At 47.7% G+C, this 18190-nt stretch overlaps 11 non-coding genes and 1 pseudogene across 11 annotated transcripts; all 12 read right to left on the bottom strand.

Moving 5' to 3' along the window:
• Positions 1 to 3296: 3296 nt before the first annotated feature.
• LOC141244887 (U2 spliceosomal RNA) lies at positions 3297 to 3487 on the bottom strand. The gene has a single exon (XR_012308784.1). It is a non-coding gene; the product is annotated as a U2 spliceosomal RNA (small nuclear RNA).
• Positions 3488 to 4602: 1115 nt separating this feature from the next.
• Positions 4603 to 4793, bottom strand: LOC141244886 (U2 spliceosomal RNA). The gene has a single exon (XR_012308783.1). It is a non-coding gene; the product is annotated as a U2 spliceosomal RNA (small nuclear RNA).
• Positions 4794 to 5912: 1119 nt separating this feature from the next.
• LOC141244924 (U2 spliceosomal RNA) lies at positions 5913 to 6103 on the bottom strand. Its single transcript, XR_012308819.1, has one exon. It is a non-coding gene; the product is annotated as a U2 spliceosomal RNA (small nuclear RNA).
• A 1112-nt stretch (positions 6104 to 7215) lies between these two features.
• LOC141244885 (U2 spliceosomal RNA) lies at positions 7216 to 7406 on the bottom strand. The gene has a single exon (XR_012308782.1). It is a non-coding gene; the product is annotated as a U2 spliceosomal RNA (small nuclear RNA).
• A 1119-nt stretch (positions 7407 to 8525) lies between these two features.
• Positions 8526 to 8716, bottom strand: LOC141244884 (U2 spliceosomal RNA). Its single transcript, XR_012308781.1, has one exon. It is a non-coding gene; the product is annotated as a U2 spliceosomal RNA (small nuclear RNA).
• Positions 8717 to 9835: 1119 nt separating this feature from the next.
• On the bottom strand, positions 9836 to 10026 carry LOC141244883 (U2 spliceosomal RNA). The gene has a single exon (XR_012308780.1). It is a non-coding gene; the product is annotated as a U2 spliceosomal RNA (small nuclear RNA).
• Positions 10027 to 11145: 1119 nt separating this feature from the next.
• Positions 11146 to 11336, bottom strand: LOC141244882 (U2 spliceosomal RNA). Its single transcript, XR_012308779.1, has one exon. It is a non-coding gene; the product is annotated as a U2 spliceosomal RNA (small nuclear RNA).
• Positions 11337 to 12454: 1118 nt separating this feature from the next.
• On the bottom strand, positions 12455 to 12645 carry LOC141244881 (U2 spliceosomal RNA). Its single transcript, XR_012308778.1, has one exon. It is a non-coding gene; the product is annotated as a U2 spliceosomal RNA (small nuclear RNA).
• A 1116-nt stretch (positions 12646 to 13761) lies between these two features.
• Positions 13762 to 13945, bottom strand: LOC141244964 (U2 spliceosomal RNA). Its single transcript, XR_012308856.1, has one exon. It is a non-coding gene; the product is annotated as a U2 spliceosomal RNA (small nuclear RNA).
• Positions 13946 to 14737: 792 nt separating this feature from the next.
• On the bottom strand, positions 14738 to 14829 carry LOC141244975 (U2 spliceosomal RNA; annotated as a pseudogene).
• Positions 14830 to 15949: 1120 nt separating this feature from the next.
• LOC141244879 (U2 spliceosomal RNA) lies at positions 15950 to 16140 on the bottom strand. Its single transcript, XR_012308776.1, has one exon. It is a non-coding gene; the product is annotated as a U2 spliceosomal RNA (small nuclear RNA).
• A 1118-nt stretch (positions 16141 to 17258) lies between these two features.
• LOC141244878 (U2 spliceosomal RNA) lies at positions 17259 to 17449 on the bottom strand. Its single transcript, XR_012308775.1, has one exon. It is a non-coding gene; the product is annotated as a U2 spliceosomal RNA (small nuclear RNA).
• Between the last annotated feature and the right edge of the window lie 741 nt (positions 17450 to 18190).

Raw genomic sequence — 18190 nt, 5'->3', positions numbered from 1 at the left:
CGTGCTGTCAAAATGGTGGGCCTACTGTCTGAGTAAACTGGTTCTACCATTGCCTGGTAATCTCTTCCTCTCAGACCAATAGCTGCCCGGCACCAAATCATCATTTCACTTTTTGGGGGCATGGCAATAGGAAAAGGGTCACACATTCTTACGCTACCAATCTCACCGCCGGAGAGTTCCACTTGTTGCCGTTGCATCAGTGCCCGGATCTCTTTCTGGAGCACCCGCTGCTCGCCGGAGCTGGCGTTCTTGGCAACCTGCTGTAAAAGGAAAATCACCTCTGCAAGACAATTTTCAATTACGTTAGTTCCTAGAGTTATTTTTGGGTGACTCTCATGTTTATCAATATCTACAATGATCAGTCCCTGTGCGGCCAGTTCGACTCTACCGATTTTGAGGGCCACCTCCTTAAATCCGATCTGTGGCACGGGCTGGCCATTGCTGGCGATGATACTCAAGTCGTCGTCAGGGTAGTGGGTAATATCCGAGTCATTCCAGTACTGCTTGAAGAGCACGTACGGGATGGTGGTGACCTGTGACCCGGTATCCAGTAGGGCACTCATGGGAATGCCATCCAGTACCACAGGCAAGACTGGACGTCCTCCCACATATCTGTCGCGCCAGTTCGATGGGCCTGGTGATCTTTTTCCTGGGGGTTGGCCCTCTACCCCAGGTTGTGCCCGTTTAAAGAACAGTACCTTTCCATATGTCCGGGTTGATTGCAGCGGCGGCAGATGGGTCGTCCGTCCTCGCTGTATCGGTCACTGGGTCTTCCTCTGGCCGGTGGGGTCCTCCTTGGTCGACGCCATGTGATGTCCTCCGGTCCGGATGCCGGCTGGATCTTCCCTGGGGTGGAAACCTGTAAAGACTGCACAGTTCGGGTTAGCGCAGCAACGCTCTTAGCTAGCTCTTGGACCTGATGGTGTAGGTCTGGAGCCGGGTCATTGTCCAAAGCCTGCGCATCAGCTCCCACAGGCCCTGCTGACAAGGGCGCCGCCTCCTGGTAGTAAGTGGTAGTGGGGCGTCTGTGGGTCACAACGCCACCTGGTGCCGGTTCTCGGAGCACCCGGATGGCTCTGTCCTTGAACTGTGCAAAGTCCAGATGGGGATCCTGTAAGGCCATTGTCCGCAACTGGGTTCGGTGGGCATTGCAATATAAACCCTCTATAAATTGTTCAGTCAACAGCCTGTCCTCGTTTCCCACCCCATCAGGGTCGGTCTGCTTTATGGCCCTCAGGGCCTCTTGTAGGTTTAGTGCATAGTCCCTTATACTCTCATGCGCTCGCTGCTTGCACCCGTAGAATCTAAGCTTAATCTCGGCTGAGGTGCGGGTATCAAAGGTGTCCTTCAGCCGGGTTAGTATCCCTGCGACAGTCTTCCTCCCAGGTGGCCAGGATTTTACTTCCCTTTTGGCTGCCCCGGTTAGTTGGGCCACCAGGATGCTCACTTTTTGCTCTTCTGTGAGGGGGTACACCTGGAAGAGGCTATCCAGCTTTTCTCTAAAGTCATGCAGGGTATGTGACTCCCCTGAATACTGGGGTAGCCAAGCTGCTCCCGGGATATAGGGCATGGTGAAGGGCATAACTGCAGCAGCGGTAGCGCTGGCGGGGGTTGGGGCAGTGAAGCTCTCCTCCGTATCCGACATCTTCCTCCCCCCTAGTGGACCGTGGCCTACCTTGCGATGATCCTCTTTCGTAGGCCGCGGCTCCGCAGTGGATCGTCAGGGTTGAGGACCTTCCGTCGCGCTCCTGTGACGTCGGCGTCTGCTGGGCTCCTTCCAGGACCTTACGCAACGTCCGGACGTGAGGCGGGGCTTCAGTTCTCGCGCGCTTTCGGAGTCCACGCCCCTCTTCTTCCCGCGCGGCGTCCCCAAGATGGCGTCCAACGGCGGGAAAACTCCACGGATGGCGGGAAGAAGGCCGAAGATGGCGCCGGATGGCGGGAAACTTCACCGATGGCGGGAAGAAGGTAGAAGATGGCGCCGGATGGCGGGAAACCTCCACGGATAGCGGGAATCTTCACCACTGGTAAGTTTGAACAGTCTTTGCTTTTCAGGCACGCAGTACCCGGTGGTTGCGGGCACGAGATCCTGCCGACTACGCCAAAGTTGACGCGCCCCTGGGCCTGTGTCGCGCTGCGTTGCGCATGCGGGAGCCTACCCGGAGCCGGATCAGTAGAGGGTTGTAGTCTCGTGGCGGTGACCCGGTCCGTGCCCAGGGAGTCAAACTAGACGGCAGTCTATTAGTAGTAAACAGTTGATGACTACGCCACCCGTTGAGTGCAGCCAGGGAGCTGCTGCTGCAGGGCAGACCGCTGAGGCCGGTGGTAGGATTGTGCAGCGTGATAGTATAACCCCCAACGGGAGGGGTATGGCCTCAGGGCAGCCGATGTGGATGATGGGGGTAGCAGGAACCACTCAGAGACGGTACGGTGTAGTTCAGGGTCTTTACTGGTAACAACGATAGACCCTCCCGGAGTACTTGCTAGCAAAAGGGGCCTGGTCAGTCTTTGAGCAGATGGGATCTCCCCTGGCCAGGCGTAGTTGTAGGCCTCACAAACTGACTGTACTCTTCTGGCTACCTTGCTAGAAGCTGATGTAAGTAGCCCACGTCCCTGAGTGTACCGTGTGGTGCTCACCCGTATGGCCGGTGACTCGGGGCCTTCTAATGGCTTCCGCTCCACGATGGCGGTGCTGGTCCCACGCGTGTGACCGTGCCTTCGGGCTTCTGGGCCAGAGGACCTGAAATCCCCTGCCTGACGGATTCTGCTGCTGGGTAGAAGTTAGTCCCCACAGCCTCGGACTCCGGGTCCGGTAAAGAATCTTCTTAGTCAGGGCGAGCGCTGCAGCTGCCAGCCCCTGACTCCTTGGAACTCTGCTGTTTCCTATGCTGCTTCTTGTCTCCACTCTCCTTGTCTGACTCTCCCTGCCTCAGCCCCGGGTTTTTACAGGGGAAGCTCTTCCCCTCCCCAGACTGGGCAGGAGGTGTGGCATGCACAGGATCCCTGACCAAAGGACCTCCCACCTGCTCTCAGACATAACATTACATTACTGTGGAAAACCAGACCCCTGGGGTGCCACAATAGCATTGCATTACATTACATGGCAATGCAATGCACAGTTGCTGAAGTTGAACCAAAATGAGCTTGTCATCTGGCTTCTGCAACTTTTAACATGAAAAATCCAATGAGGAGAAGAAAAGCAAAGCCAAAGAGTCCATCCCAAAATCCGACAAACAAGCCAAATGAACAAAAAGCATTGAATTCAATTCTTTCTGATTTTAGAAACTGCATTAAAGAAGGGGTGCACCGGTCCTGGAGATACTGCAATACCAGGTCAATGCGTGGAGTGGACAGAGCAAGCTCTTTTTCCATCTCCCTGTTCTAAAAATCCATTTAATATATGGTCCCCAGATAGGGGACGTATCAGATATTAAACTGATAAGAACAGATACTACACTTGATCTTAGCCAAAAGGCCGAGAAGCGATAACCAGAATTGGTTTCCGACTACGGTGCCACCCAAGGATTCTGAAAAGTCCATTTGTGGAGATGGCCACCTGGACTCCCGTTAAGAAGACATGCTGTCAACCTCTAGATCCCTCACATGCCTGCACTTTTCGGCTTGCTGCTGCTGCAATCCACGCGTTTTAGATCTGCATAACTCCACCTCTTTTAGCACAGTACCCTCAACCCCCGGCTGTTCCCACCCGCCTCAACACCGTTGGAAGGGAGGAGAACCAATTAAGGCGGGGGGGGGGTGGAACGAGCAGCTGTCTACCCTTAGCAGGAGGGTTGCTGATTAATTACCTCTCCTGCTGCTGCTGCTGCTGGCTGTCCAGCAGCAGACTGAAGGTGGCTGCTGCTGTGCGCAGGTATATAAAGGCTCAGAGCCTATTATGACACGCGCAGCCAGCGTTCCATTGCCACATTCCGTCTACTGCAGGCGGGATACCTGGATGGCTGAATGTCACTGAGAAGCTCACAGAGACCGCCATAAGCAACAGTTTAAAAGAATGCCACAGACTAATCAACCAAACTTTTTGGGTTGGTTTCTCTTTTATAGTCTGCAGGCATTAAATGAAAGAAGTCAGTGTTCCAGCAGAGGGAGACAACGTTTCAGAAAAGGCATTGTAGCAAACCAAAAAAGAAATTTTAAGCGCAGCAGAGTAACCAGCTCACATACCTGTTAGCTCAGGTGAGTTTAAAAGGCTGCTGTTGATAACAAGGGCATTTGCTAAATAGATGGTGTGTGTGCAACAATATACTGAAAGGTCAATTATATTGTGCAGCTTATCTCACCACCTGTAGTTATTTAGGTGAAAGCTCCAAAATGCTTGCCTAATATGTCTGTTTATCCAAAAGGAAGTATAGAGGGAGAGCTAGATAGATAGCATTGCATTACATTACATGGCAATGCAATGCACAGTTGCTGAAGTTGAACCAAAATGAGCTTGTCATCTGGCTTCTGCAACTTTTAACATGAAAAATCCAATGAGGAGAAGAAAAGCAAAGCCAAAGAGTCCATCCCAAAATCCGACAAACAAGCCAAATGAACAAAAAGCATTGAATTCAATTCTTTCTGATTTTAGAAACTGCATTAAAGAAGGGGTGCACCGGTCCTGGAGATACTGCAATACCAGGTCAATGCGTGGAGTGGACAGAGCAAGCTCTTTTTCCATCTCCCTGTTCTAAAAATCCATTTAATATATGGTCCCCAGATAGGGGACGTATCAGATATTAAACTGATAAGAACAGATACTACACTTGATCTTAGCCAAAAGGCCGAGAAGCGATAACCAGAATTGGTTTCCGACTACGGTGCCACCCAAGGATTCTGAAAAGTCCATTTGTGGAGATGGCCACCTGGACTCCCGTTAAGAAGACATGCTGTCAACCTCTAGATCCCTCACATGCCTGCACTTTTCGGCTTGCTGCTGCTGCAATCCACGCGTTTTAGATCTGCATAACTCCACCTCTTTTAGCACAGTACCCTCAACCCCCGGCTGTTCCCACCCGCCTCAACACCGTTGGAAGGGAGGAGAACCAATTAAGGCGGGGGGGGGGGTGGAACGAGCAGCTGTCTACCCTTAGCAGGAGGGTTGCTGATTAATTACCTCTCCTGCTGCTGCTGCTGCTGCTGGCTGTCCAGCAGCAGACTGAAGGTGGCTGCTGCTGTGCGCAGGTATATAAAGGCTCAGAGCCTATTATGACACGCGCAGCCAGCGTTCCATTGCCACATTCCGTCTACTGCAGGCGGGATACCTGGATGGCTGAATGTCACTGAGAAGCTCACAGAGACCGCCATAAGCAACAGTTTAAAAGAATGCCACAGACTAATCAACCAAACTTTTTGGGTTGGTTTCTCTTTTATAGTCTACAGGCATTAAATGAAAGAAGTCAGTGTTCCAGCAGAGGGAGACAACGTTTCAGAAAAGGCATTGTAGCACACCAAAAAAGAAATTTTAAGCGCAGCAGAGTAACCAGCTCACATACCTGTTAGCTCAGGTGAGTTTAAAAGGCTGCTGTTGATAACAAGGGCATTTGCTAAATAGATGGTGTGTGTGCAACAATATACTGAAAGGTCAATTATATTGTGCAGCTTATCTCACCACCTGTAGTTATTTAGGTGAAAGCTCCAAAATGCTTGCCTAATATGTCTGTTTATCCAAAAGGAAGTATAGAGGGAGAGCTAGATAGATAGCATTGCATTACATTACATGGCAATGCAATGCACAGTTGCTGAAGTTGAACCAAAATGAGCTTGTCATCTGGCTTCTGCAACTTTTAACATGAAAAATCCAATGAGGAGAAGAAAAGCAAAGCCAAAGAGTCCATCCCAAAATCCGACAAACAAGCCAAATGAACAAAAAGCATTGAATTCAATTCTTTCTGATTTTAGAAACTGCATTAAAGAAGGGGTGCACCGGTCCTGGAGATACTGTAATACCAGGTCAATGCGTGGAGTGGACAGAGCAAGCTCTTTTTCCATCTCCCTGTTCTAAAAATCCATTTAATATATGGTCCCCAGATAGGGGACGTATCAGATATTAAACTGATAAGAACAGATACTACACTTGATCTTAGCCAAAAGGCCGAGAAGCGATAACCAGAATTGGTTTCCGACTACGGTGCCACCCAAGGATTCTGAAAAGTCCATTTGTGGAGATGGCCACCTGGACTCCCGTTAAGAAGACATGCTGTCAACCTCTAGATCCCTCACATGCCTGCACTTTTCGGCTTGCTGCTGCTGCAATCCACGCGTTTTAGATCTGCATAACTCCACCTCTTTTAGCACAGTACCCTCAACCCCCGGCTGTTCCCACCCGCCTCAACACCGTTGGAAGGGAGGAGAACCAATTAAGGCGGGGGGGGGGTGGAACGAGCAGCTGTCTACCCTTAGCAGGAGGGTTGCTGATTAATTACCTCTCCTGCTGCTGCTGCTGGCTGTCCAGCAGCAGACTGAAGGTGGCTGCTGCTGTGCGCAGGTATATAAAGGCTCAGAGCCTATTATGACACGCGCAGCCAGCGTTCCATTGCCACATTCCATCTACTGCAGGCGGGATACCTGGATGGCTGAATGTCACTGAGAAGCTCACAGAGACCGCCATAAGCAACACTTTAAAAGAATGCCACAGACTAATCAACCAAACTTTTTGGGTTGGTTTCTCTTTTATAGTCTGCAGGCATTAAATGAAAGAAGTCAGTGTTCCAGCAGAGGGAGACAACGTTTCAGAAAAGGCATTGTAGCAAACCAAAAAAGAAATTTTAAGCGCAGCAGGGTAACCAGCTCACATACCTGTTAGCTCAGGTGAGTTTAAAAGGCTGCTGTTGATAACAAGGGCATTTGCTAAATAGATGGTGTGTGTGCAACAATATACTGAAAGGTCAATTATATTGTGCAGCTTATCTCACCACCTGTAGTTATTTAGGTGAAAGCTCCAAAATGCTTGCCTAATATGTCTGTTTATCCAAAAGGAAGTATAGAGGGAGAGCTAGATAGATAGCATTGCATTACATTACATGGCAATGCAATGCACAGTTGCTGAAGTTGAACCAAAATGAGCTTGTCATCTGGCTTCTGCAACTTTTAACATGAAAAATCCAATGAGGAGAAGAAAAGCAAAGCCAAAGAGTCCATCCCAAAATCCGACAAACAAGCCAAATGAACAAAAAGCATTGAATTCAATTCTTTCTGATTTTAGAAACTGCATTAAAGAAGGGGTGCACCGGTCCTGGAGATACTGCAATACCAGGTCAATGCGTGGAGTGGACAGAGCAAGCTCTTTTTCCATCTCCCTGTTCTAAAAATCCATTTAATATATGGTCCCCAGATAGGGGACGTATCAGATATTAAACTGATAAGAACAGATACTACACTTGATCTTAGCCAAAAGGCCGAGAAGCGATAACCAGAATTGGTTTCCGACTACGGTGCCACCCAAGGATTCTGAAAAGTCCATTTGTGGAGATGGCCACCTGGACTCCCGTTAAGAAGACATGCTGTCAACCTCTAGATCCCTCACATGCCTGCACTTTTCGGCTTGCTGCTGCTGCAATCCACGCGTTTTAGATCTGCATAACTCCACCTCTTTTAGCACAGTACCCTCAACCCCTGGCTGTTCCCACCCGCCTCAACACCGTTGGAAGGGAGGAGAACCAATTAAGGCGGGGGGGGGGGGGGTGGAACGAGCAGCTGTCTACCCTTAGCAGGAGGGTTGCTGATTAATTACCTCTCCTGCTGCTGCTGCTGCTGGCTGTCCAGCAGCAGACTGAAGGTGGCTGCTGCTGTGCGCAGGTATATAAAGGCTCAGAGCCTATTATGACACGCGCAGCCAGCGTTCCATTGCCACATTCCGTCTACTGCAGGCGGGATACCTGGATGGCTGAATGTCACTGAGAAGCTCACAGAGACCGCCATAAGCAACAGTTTAAAAGAATGCCACAGACTAATCAACCAAACTTTTTGGGTTGGTTTCTCTTTTATAGTCTGCAGGCATTAAATGAAAGAAGTCAGTGTTCCAGCAGAGGGAGACAACGTTTCAGAAAAGGCATTGTAGCAAACCAAAAAAGAAATTTTAAGCGCAGCAGAGTAACCAGCTCACATACCTGTTAGCTCAGGTGAGTTTAAAAGGCTGCTGTTGATAACAAGGGCATTTGCTAAATAGATGGTGTGTGTGCAACAATATACTGAAAGGTCAATTATATTGTGCAGCTTATCTCACCACCTGTAGTTATTTAGGTGAAAGCTCCAAAATGCTTGCCTAATATGTCTGTTTATCCAAAAGGAAGTATAGAGAGAGAGCTAGATAGATAGCATTGCATTACATTACATGGCAATGCAATGCACAGTTGCTGAAGTTGAACCAAAATGAGCTTGTCATCTGGCTTCTGCAACTTTTAACATGAAAAATCCAATGAGGAGAAGAAAAGCAAAGCCAAAGAGTCCATCCCAAAATCCGACAAACAAGCCAAATGAACAAAAAGCATTGAATTCAATTCTTTCTGATTTTAGAAACTGCATTAAAGAAGGGGTGCACCGGTCCTGGAGATACTGCAATACCAGGTCAATGCGTGGAGTGGACAGAGCAAGCTCTTTTTCCATCTCCCTGTTCTAAAAATCCATTTAATATATGGTCCCCAGATAGGGGACGTATCAGATATTAAACTGATAAGAACAGATACTACACTTGATCTTAGCCAAAAGGCCGAGAAGCGATAACCAGAATTGGTTTCCGACTACGGTGCCACCCAAGGATTCTGAAAAGTCCATTTGTGGAGATGGCCACCTGGACTCCCGTTAAGAAGACATGCTGTCAACCTCTAGATCCCTCACATGCCTGCACTTTTCGGCTTGCTGCTGCTGCAATCCACGCGTTTTAGATCTGCATAACTCCACCTCTTTTAGCACAGTACCCTCAACCCCCGGCTGTTCCCACCCGCCTCAACACCGTTGGAAGGGAGGAGAACCAATTAAGGCGGGGGGGGGGGTGGAACGAGCAGCTGTCTACCCTTAGCAGGAGGGTTGCTGATTAATTACCTCTCCTGCTGCTGCTGCTGCTGCTGGCTGTCCAGCAGCAGACTGAAGGTGGCTGCTGCTGTGCGCAGGTATATAAAGGCTCAGAGCCTATTATGACACGCGCAGCCAGCGTTCCATTGCCACATTCCGTCTACTGCAGGCGGGATACCTGGATGGCTGAATGTCACTGAGACGCTCACAGAGACCGCCATAAGCAACAGTTTAAAAGTATGCCACAGACTAATCAACCAAACTTTTTGGGTTGGTTTCTCTTTTATAGTCTGCAGGCATTAAATGAAAGAAGTCAGTGTTCCAGCAGAGGGAGACAACGTTTCAGAAAAGGCATTGTAGCAAACCAAAAAAGAAATTTTAAGCGCAGCAGAGTAACCAGCTCACATACCTGTTAGCTCAGGTGAGTTTAAAAGGCTGCTGTTGATAACAAGGGCATTTGCTAAATAGATGGTGTGTGTGCAACAATATACTGAAAGGTCAATTATATTGTGCAGCTTATCTCACCACCTGTAGTTATTTAGGTGAAAGCTCCAAAATGCTTGCCTAATATGTCTGTTTATCCAAAAGGAAGTATAGAGGGAGGGCTAGATAGATAGCATTGCATTACATTACATGGCAATGCAATGCACAGTTGCTGAAGTTGAACCAAAATGAGCTTGTCATCTGGCTTCTGCAACTTTTAACATGAAAAATCCAATGAGGAGAAGAAAAGCAAAGCCAAAGAGTCCATCCCAAAATCCGACAAACAAGCCAAATGAACAAAAAGCATTGAATTCAATTCTTTCTGATTTTAGAAACTGCATTAAAGAAGGGGTGCACCGGTCCTGGAGATACTGCAATACCAGGTCAATGCGTGGAGTGGACAGAGCAAGCTCTTTTTCCATCTCCCTGTTCTAAAAATCCATTTAATATATGGTCCCCAGATAGGGGACGTATCAGATATTAAACTGATAAGAACAGATACTACACTTGATCTTAGCCAAAAGGCCGAGAAGCGATAACCAGAATTGGTTTCCGACTACGGTGCCACCCAAGGATTCTGAAAAGTCCATTTGTGGAGATGGCCACCTGGACTCCCGTTAAGAAGACATGCTGTCAACCTCTAGATCCCTCACATGCCTGCACTTTTCGGCTTGCTGCTGCTGCAATCCACGCATTTTAGATCTGCATAACTCCACCTCTTTTAGCACAGTACCCTCAACCCCCGGCTGTTCCCACCCGCCTCAACACCGTTGGAAGGGAGGAGAACCAATTAAGGCGGGGGGGGGGGTGGAACGAGCAGCTGTCTACCCTTAGCAGGAGGGTTGCTGATTAATTACCTCTCCTGCTGCTGCTGCTGCTGCTGGCTGTCCAGCAGCAGACTGAAGGTGGCTGCTGCTGTGCGCAGGTATATAAAGGCTCAGAGCCTATTATGACACGCGCAGCCAGCGTTCCATTGCCACATTCCGTCTACTGCAGGCGGGATACCTGGATGGCTGAATGTCACTGAGAAGCTCACAGAGACCGCCATAAGCAACAGTTTAAAAGAATGCCACAGACTAATCAACCAAACTTTTTGGGTTGGTTTCTCTTTTATAGTCTGCAGGCATTAAATGAAAGAAGTCAGTGTTCCAGCAGAGGGAGACAACGTTTCAGAAAAGGCATTGTAGCAAACCAAAAAAGAAATTTTAAGCGCAGCAGAGTAACCAGCTCACATACCTGTTAGCTCAGGTGAGTTTAAAAGGCTGCTGTTGATAACAAGGGCATTTGCTAAATAGATGGTGTGTGTGTAACAATATACTGAAAGGTCAATTATATTGTGCAGCTTATCTCACCACCTGTAGTTATTTAGGTGAAAGCTCCAAAATGCTTGCCTAATATGTCTGTTTATCCAAAAGGAAGTATAGAGGGAGAGCTAGATAGATAGCATTGCATTACATTACATGGCAATGCAATGCACAGTTGCTGAAGTTGAACCAAAATGAGCTTGTCATCTGGCTTCTGCAACTTTTAACATGAAAAATCCAATGAGGAGAAGAAAAGCAAAGCCAAAGAGTCCATCCCAAAATCCGACAAACAAGCCAAATGAACAAAAAGCATTGAATTCAATTCTTTCTGATTTTAGAAACTGCATTAAAGAAGGGGTGCACCGGTCCTGGAGATACTGCAATACCAGGTCAATGCGTGGAGTGGACAGAGCAAGCTCTTTTTCCATCTCCCTGTTCTAAAAATCCATTTAATATATGGTCCCCAGATAGGGGACGTATCAGATATTAAACTGATAAGAACAGATACTACACTTGATCTTAGCCAAAAGGCCGAGAAGCGATAACCAGAATTGGTTTCCGACTACGGTGCCACCCAAGGATTCTGAAAAGTCCATTTGTGGAGATGGCCACCTGGACTCCCGTTTAGAAGACATGCTGTCAACCTCTAGATCCCTCACATGCCTGCACTTTTCGGCTTACTGCTGCTGCAATCCACGCGTTTTAGATCTGCATAACTCCACCTCTTTTAGCACAGTACCCTCAACCCCCGGCTGTTCCCACCCGCCTCAACACCGTTGGAAGGGAGGAGAACCAATTAAGGCGGGGGGGGGGTGGAACGAGCAGCTGTCTACCCTTAGCAGGAGGGTTGCTGATTAATTACCTCTCCTGCTGCTGCTGCTGCTGCTGGCTGTCCAGCAGCAGACTGAAGGTGGCTGCTGCTGTGCGCAGGTATATAAAGGCTCAGAGCCTATTATGACACGCGCAGCCAGCGTTCCATTGCCACATTCCGTCTACTGCAGGCGGGATACCTGGATGGCTGAATGTCACTGAGAAGCTCACAGAGACCGCCATAAGCAACAGTTTAAAAGAATGCCACAGACTAATCAACCAAACTTTTTGGGTTGGTTTCTCTTTTATAGTCTGCAGGCATTAAATGAAAGAAGTCAGTGTTCCAGCAGAGGGAGACAACGTTTCAGAAAAGGCATTGTAGCAAACCAAAAAAGAAATTTTAAGCGCAGCAGAGTAACCAGCTCACATACCTGTTAGCTCAGGTGAGTTTAAAAGGCTGCTGTTGATAACAAGGGCATTTGCTAAATAGATGGTGTGTGTGCAACAATATACTGAAAGGTCAATTATATTGTGCAGCTTATCTCACCACCTGTAGTTATTTAGGTGAAAGCTCCAAAATGCTTGCCTAATATGTCTGTTTATCCAAAAGGAAGTATAGAGGGAGAGCTAGATAGATAGCATTGCATTACATTACATGGCAATGCAATGCACAGTTGCTGAAGTTGAACCAAAATGAGCTTGTCATCTGGCTTCTGCAACTTTTAACATGAAAAATCCAATGAGGAGAAGAAAAGCAAAGCCAAAGAGTCCATCCCAAAATCCGACAAACAAGCCAAATGAACAAAAAGCATTGAATTCAATTCTTTCTGATTTTAGAAACTGCATTAAAGAAGGGGTGCACCGGTCCTGGAGATACTGCAATACCAGGTCAATGCGTGGAGTGGACAGAGCAAGCTCTTTTTCCATCTCCCTGTTCTAAAAATCCATTTAATATATGGTCCCCAGATAGGGGACGTATCAGATATTAAACTGATAAGAACAGATACTACACTTGATCTTAGCCAAAAGGCCGAGAAGCGATAACCAGAATTGGTTTCCGACTACGGTGCCACCCAAGGATTCTGAAAAGTCCATTTGTGGAGATGGCCACCTGGACTCCCGTTAAGAAGACATGCTGTCAACCTCTAGATCCCTCACATGCCTGCACTTTTCGGCTTGCTGCTGCTGCAATCCACGCGTTTTAGATCTGCATAACTCCACCTCTTTTAGCACAGTACCCTCAACCCCCGGCTGTTCCCACCCGCCTCAACACCGTTGGAAGGGAGGAGAACCAATTAAGGCGGGGGGGGGGGTGGAACGAGCAGCTGTCTACCCTTAGCAGGAGGGTTGCTGATTAATTACCTCTCCTGCTGCTGCTGCTGCTGGCTGTCCAGCAGCAGACTGAAGGTGGCTGCTGCTGTGCGCAGGTATATAAAGGCTCAGAGCCTATTATGACACGCGCAGCCAGCGTTCCATTGCCACATTCCGTCTACTGCAGGCGGGATACCTGGATGGCTGAATGTCACTGAGAAGCTCACAGAGACCGCCATAAGCAACAGTTTAAAAGAATGCCACAGACTAATCAACCAAACTTTTTGGGTTGGTTTCTCTTTTATAGTCTGCAGGCATTAAATGAAAAAAGTCAGTGTTCCAGCAGAGGGAGACAACGTTTCAGAAAAGGCATTGTAGCAAACCAAAAAAGAAATTTTAAGCGCAGCAGAGTAACCAGCTCACATACCTGTTAGCTCAGGTGAGTTTAAAAGGCTGCTGTTGATAACAAGGGCATTTGCTAAATAGATGGTGTGTGTGCAACAATATACTGAAAGGTCAATTATATTGTGCAGCTTATCTCACCACCTGTAGTTATTTAGGTGAAAGCTCCGAAATGCTTGCCTAATATGTCTGTTTATCCAAAAGGAAGTATAGAGGGAGAGCTAGATAGATAGCATTGCATTACATTACATGGCAATGCAATGCACAGTTGCTGAAGTTGAACCAAAATGAGCTTGTCATCTGGCTTCTGCAACTTTTAACATGAAAAATCCAATGAGGAGAAGAAAAGCAAAGCCAAAGAGTCCATCCCAAAATCCGACAAACAAGCCAAATGAACAAAAAGCATTGAATTCAATTCTTTCTGATTTTAGAAACTGCATTAAAGAAGGGGTGCACCGGTCCTGGAGATACTGCAATACCAGGTCAATGCGTGGAGTGGACAGAGCAAGCTCTTTTTCCATCTCCCTGTTCTAAAAATCCATTTAATATATGGTCCCCAGATAGGGGACGTATCAGATATTAAACTGATAAGAACAGTTTTTTTTTTTTTATCGAAAGCCCGAATTCGTGTACAAAACCCGAGTGCGCTTAAAAAAGTGACAAGTGCCACAAAAAAAGTGCACTAGGATGCTGGTCTTCTTGAAACCCTCTCCAAAAGGAGAAGGGTCCCCCAAACCATTCCCCGTCCCTCCAAGCCAGAAGGCCACAGCGAGGAACAGGGACAAATAGCCACCTCCAGCCGGAGCCAGAGGCGACCCAATCTAACCCCCAATACCTGCCCGAGTTCTCACCCGAGCAAGGCACTGGGAGCCAAAGACTGTGCTCCCCTCCCGGAAGAGGGGAGCCAACAACGCTCTCCTCCCGAAAGAGGAGAGCCAGGGGGGTTCAGGGGGGAGCGGAACCTGATGGCCACACACTCCCCCCCTAGACCTGCCAAGAGAGGAACCCGTAAGGGAACCGCATCCCGACAAAATCCTAGTAAGGACGTGGACACACGTGAAAAAGTGGACACACAGTGACAAAAAAAAATTAAATAAATAGTGAAGGTTTCACAGTATAATACTGCCCGGACCTTTGACCGGGAATTGAAAAATTCCCCATCCTAAGGCCAGAAGGCCCGGAATAAGGGTGTGTGTGAAGAAAGAAATATTGAAGTGCTAGTGCAAATGTGCCATAAACTCAAGTGGGGTTCCCAATCCCAGTGAGTTAAGGCACCCCAGGGTCACCACTCCTGGGGCACTTCACACTTCGGGCTTTCGATCTTCCCCGGCCCAATGGCGTCGATCCTGGGGGGCCATGCTTTCCACCAGATGACTATATTGCCACCTGGCGTACTAACAAGCGCCTAAACCCCAGTGTGCATAATGTATCAATCTACTAGGGCGGCCAACATCCAAAACCGCCTTTTCGAAAGATACTACACTTGATCTTAGCCAAAAGGCCGAGAAGCGATAACCAGAATTGGTTTCCGACTACGGTGCCACCCAAGGATTCTGAAAAGTCCATTTGTGGAGATGGCCACCTGGACTCCCGTTAAGAAGACATGCTGTCAACCTCTAGATCCCTCACATGCCTGCACTTTTCGGCTTGCTGCTGCTGCAATCCACGCGTTTTAGATCTGCATAACTCCACCTCTTTTAGCACAGTACCCTCAACCCCCGGCTGTTCCCACCCGCCTCAACACCGTTGGAAGGGAGGAGAACCAATTAAGGCGGGGGGGGGGGGTGGAACGAGCAGCTGTCTACCCTTAGCAGGAGGGTTGCTGATTAATTACCTCTCCTGCTGCTGCTGCTGCTGCTGGCTGTCCAGCAGCAGACTGAAGGTGGCTGCTGCTGTGCGCAGGTATATAAAGGCTCAGAGCCTATTATGACACGCGCAGCCAGCGTTCCATTGCCACATTCCGTCTACTGCAGGCGGGATACCTGGATGGCTGAATGTCACTGAGACGCTCACAGAGACCGCCATAAGCAACAGTTTAAAAGAATGCCACAGACTAATCAACCAAACTTTTTGGGTTGGTTTCTCTTTTATAGTCTGCAGGCATTAAATGAAAGAAGTCAGTGTTCCAGCAGAGGGAGACAACGTTTCAGAAAAGGCATTGTAGCAAACCAAAAAAGAAATTTTAAGCGCAGCAGAGTAACCAGCTCACATACCTGTTAGCTCAGGTGAGTTTAAAAGGCTGCTGTTGATAACAAGGGCATTTGCTAAATAGATGGTGTGTGTGCAACAATATACTGAAAGGTCAATTATATTGTGCAGCTTATCTCACCACCTGTAGTTATTTAGGTGAAAGCTCCAAAATGCTTGCCTAATATGTCTGTTTATCCAAAAGGAAGTATAGAGGGAGGGCTAGATAGATAGCATTGCATTACATTACATGGCAATGCAATGCACAGTTGCTGAAGTTGAACCAAAATGAGCTTGTCATCTGGCTTCTGCAACTTTTAACATGAAAAATCCAATGAGGAGAAGAAAAGCAAAGCCAAAGAGTCCATCCCAAAATCCGACAAACAAGCCAAATGAACAAAAAGCATTGAATTCAATTCTTTCTGATTTTAGAAACTGCATTAAAGAAGGGGTGCACCGGTCCTGGAGATACTGCAATACCAGGTCAATGCGTGGAGTGGACAGAGCAAGCTCTTTTTCCATCTCCCTGTTCTAAAAATCCATTTAATATATGGTCCCCAGATAGGGGACGTATCAGATATTAAACTGATAAGAACAGATACTACACTTGATCTTAGCCAAAAGGCCGAGAAGCGATAACCAGAATTGGTTTCCGACTACGGTGCCACCCAAGGATTCTGAAAAGTCCATTTGTGGAGATGGCCACCTGGACTCCCGTTAAGAAGACATGCTGTCAACCTCTAGATCCCTCACATGCCTGCACTTTTCGGCTTGCTGCTGCTGCAATCCACGCATTTTAGATCTGCATAACTCCACCTCTTTTAGCACAGTACCCTCAACCCCCGGCTGTTCCCACCCGCCTCAACACCGTTGGAAGGGAGGAGAACCAATTAAGGCGGGGGGGGGGTGGAACGAGCAGCTGTCTACCCTTAGCAGGAGGGTTGCTGATTAATTACCTCTCCTGCTGCTGCTGCTGCTGCTGGCTGTCCAGCAGCAGACTGAAGGTGGCTGCTGCTGTGCGCAGGTATATAAAGGCTCAGAGCCTATTATGACACGCGCAGCCAGCGTTCCATTGCCACATTCCGTCTACTGCAGGCGGGATACCTGGATGGCTGAATGTCACTGAGAAGCTCACAGAGACCGCCATAAGCAACAGTTTAAAAGAATGCCACAGACTAATCAACCAAACTTTTTGGGTTGGTTTCTCTTTTATAGTCTGCAGGCATTAAATGAAAGAAGTCAGTGTTCCAGCAGAGGGAGACAACGTTTCAGAAAAGGCATTGTAGCAAACCAAAAAAGAAATTTTAAGCGCAGCAGAGTAACCAGCTCACATACCTGTTAGCTCAGGTGAGTTTAAAAGGCTGCTGTTGATAACAAGGGCATTTGCTAAATAGATGGTGTGTGTGTAACAATATACTGAAAGGTCAATTATATTGTGCAGCTTATCTCACCACCTGTAGTTATTTAGGTGAAAGCTCCAAAATGCTTGCCTAATATGTCTGTTTATCCAAAAGGAAGTATAGAGGGAGAGCTAGATAGATAGCATTGCATTACATTACATGGCAATGCAATGCACAGTTGCTGAAGTTGAACCAAAATGAGCTTATCATCTGGCTTCTGCAACTTTTAACATGAAAAATCCAATGAGGAGAAGAAAAGCAAAGCCAAAGAGTCCATCCCAAAATCCGACAAACAAGCCAAATGAACAAAAAGCATTGAATTCAATTCTTTCTGATTTTAGAAACTGCATTAAAGAAGGGGTGCACCGGTCCTGGAGATACTGCAATACCAGGTCAATGCGTGGAGTGGACAGAGCAAGCTCTTTTTCCATCTCCCTGTTCTAAAAATCCATTTAATATATGGTCCCCAGATAGGGGACGTATCAGATATTAAACTGATAAGAACAGATACTACACTTGATCTTAGCCAAAAGGCCGAGAAGCGATAACCAGAATTGGTTTCCGACTACGGTGCCACCCAAGGATTCTGAAAAGTCCATTTGTGGAGATGGCCACCTGGACTCCCGTTTAGAAGACATGCTGTCAACCTCTAGATCCCTCACATGCCTGCACTTTTCGGCTTACTGCTGCTGCAATCCACGCGTTTTAGATCTGCATAACTCCACCTCTTTTAGCACAGTACCCTCAACCCCCGGCTGTTCCCACCCGCCTCAACACCGTTGGAAGGGAGGAGAACCAATTAAGGCGGGGGGGGGGGTGGAACGAGCAGCTGTCTACCCTTAGCAGGAGGGTTGCTGATTAATTACCTCTCCTGCTGCTGCTGCTGCTGCTGGCTGTCCAGCAGCAGACTGAAGGTGGCTGCTGCTGTGCGCAGATATATAAAGGCTCAGAGCCTATTATGACACGCGCAGCCAGCGTTCCATTGCCACATTCCGTCTACTGCAGGCGGGATACCTGGATGGCTGAATGTCACTGAGAAGCTCACAGAGACCGCCATAAGCAACAGTTTAAAAGAATGCCACAGACTAATCAACCAAACTTTTTGGGTTGGTTTCTCTTTTATAGTCTGCAGGCATTAAATGAAAGAAGTCAGTGTTCCAGCAGAGGGAGACAACGTTTCAGAAAAGGCATTGTAGCAAACCAAAAAAGAAATTTTAAGCGCAGCAGAGTAACCAGCTCACATACCTGTTAGCTCAGGTGAGTTTAAAAGGCTGCTGTTGATAACAA

Source organism: Phyllobates terribilis, unplaced genomic scaffold (genome assembly GCF_046119375.1).
Source record: "Phyllobates terribilis strain yellow unplaced genomic scaffold, ASM4611937v1 Scaffold_1631__1_contigs__length_240842, whole genome shotgun sequence".
NCBI lineage: Eukaryota > Metazoa > Chordata > Amphibia > Anura > Dendrobatidae > Phyllobates > Phyllobates terribilis.
This window is presented reverse-complemented; position numbering and strand designations above follow the sequence as displayed.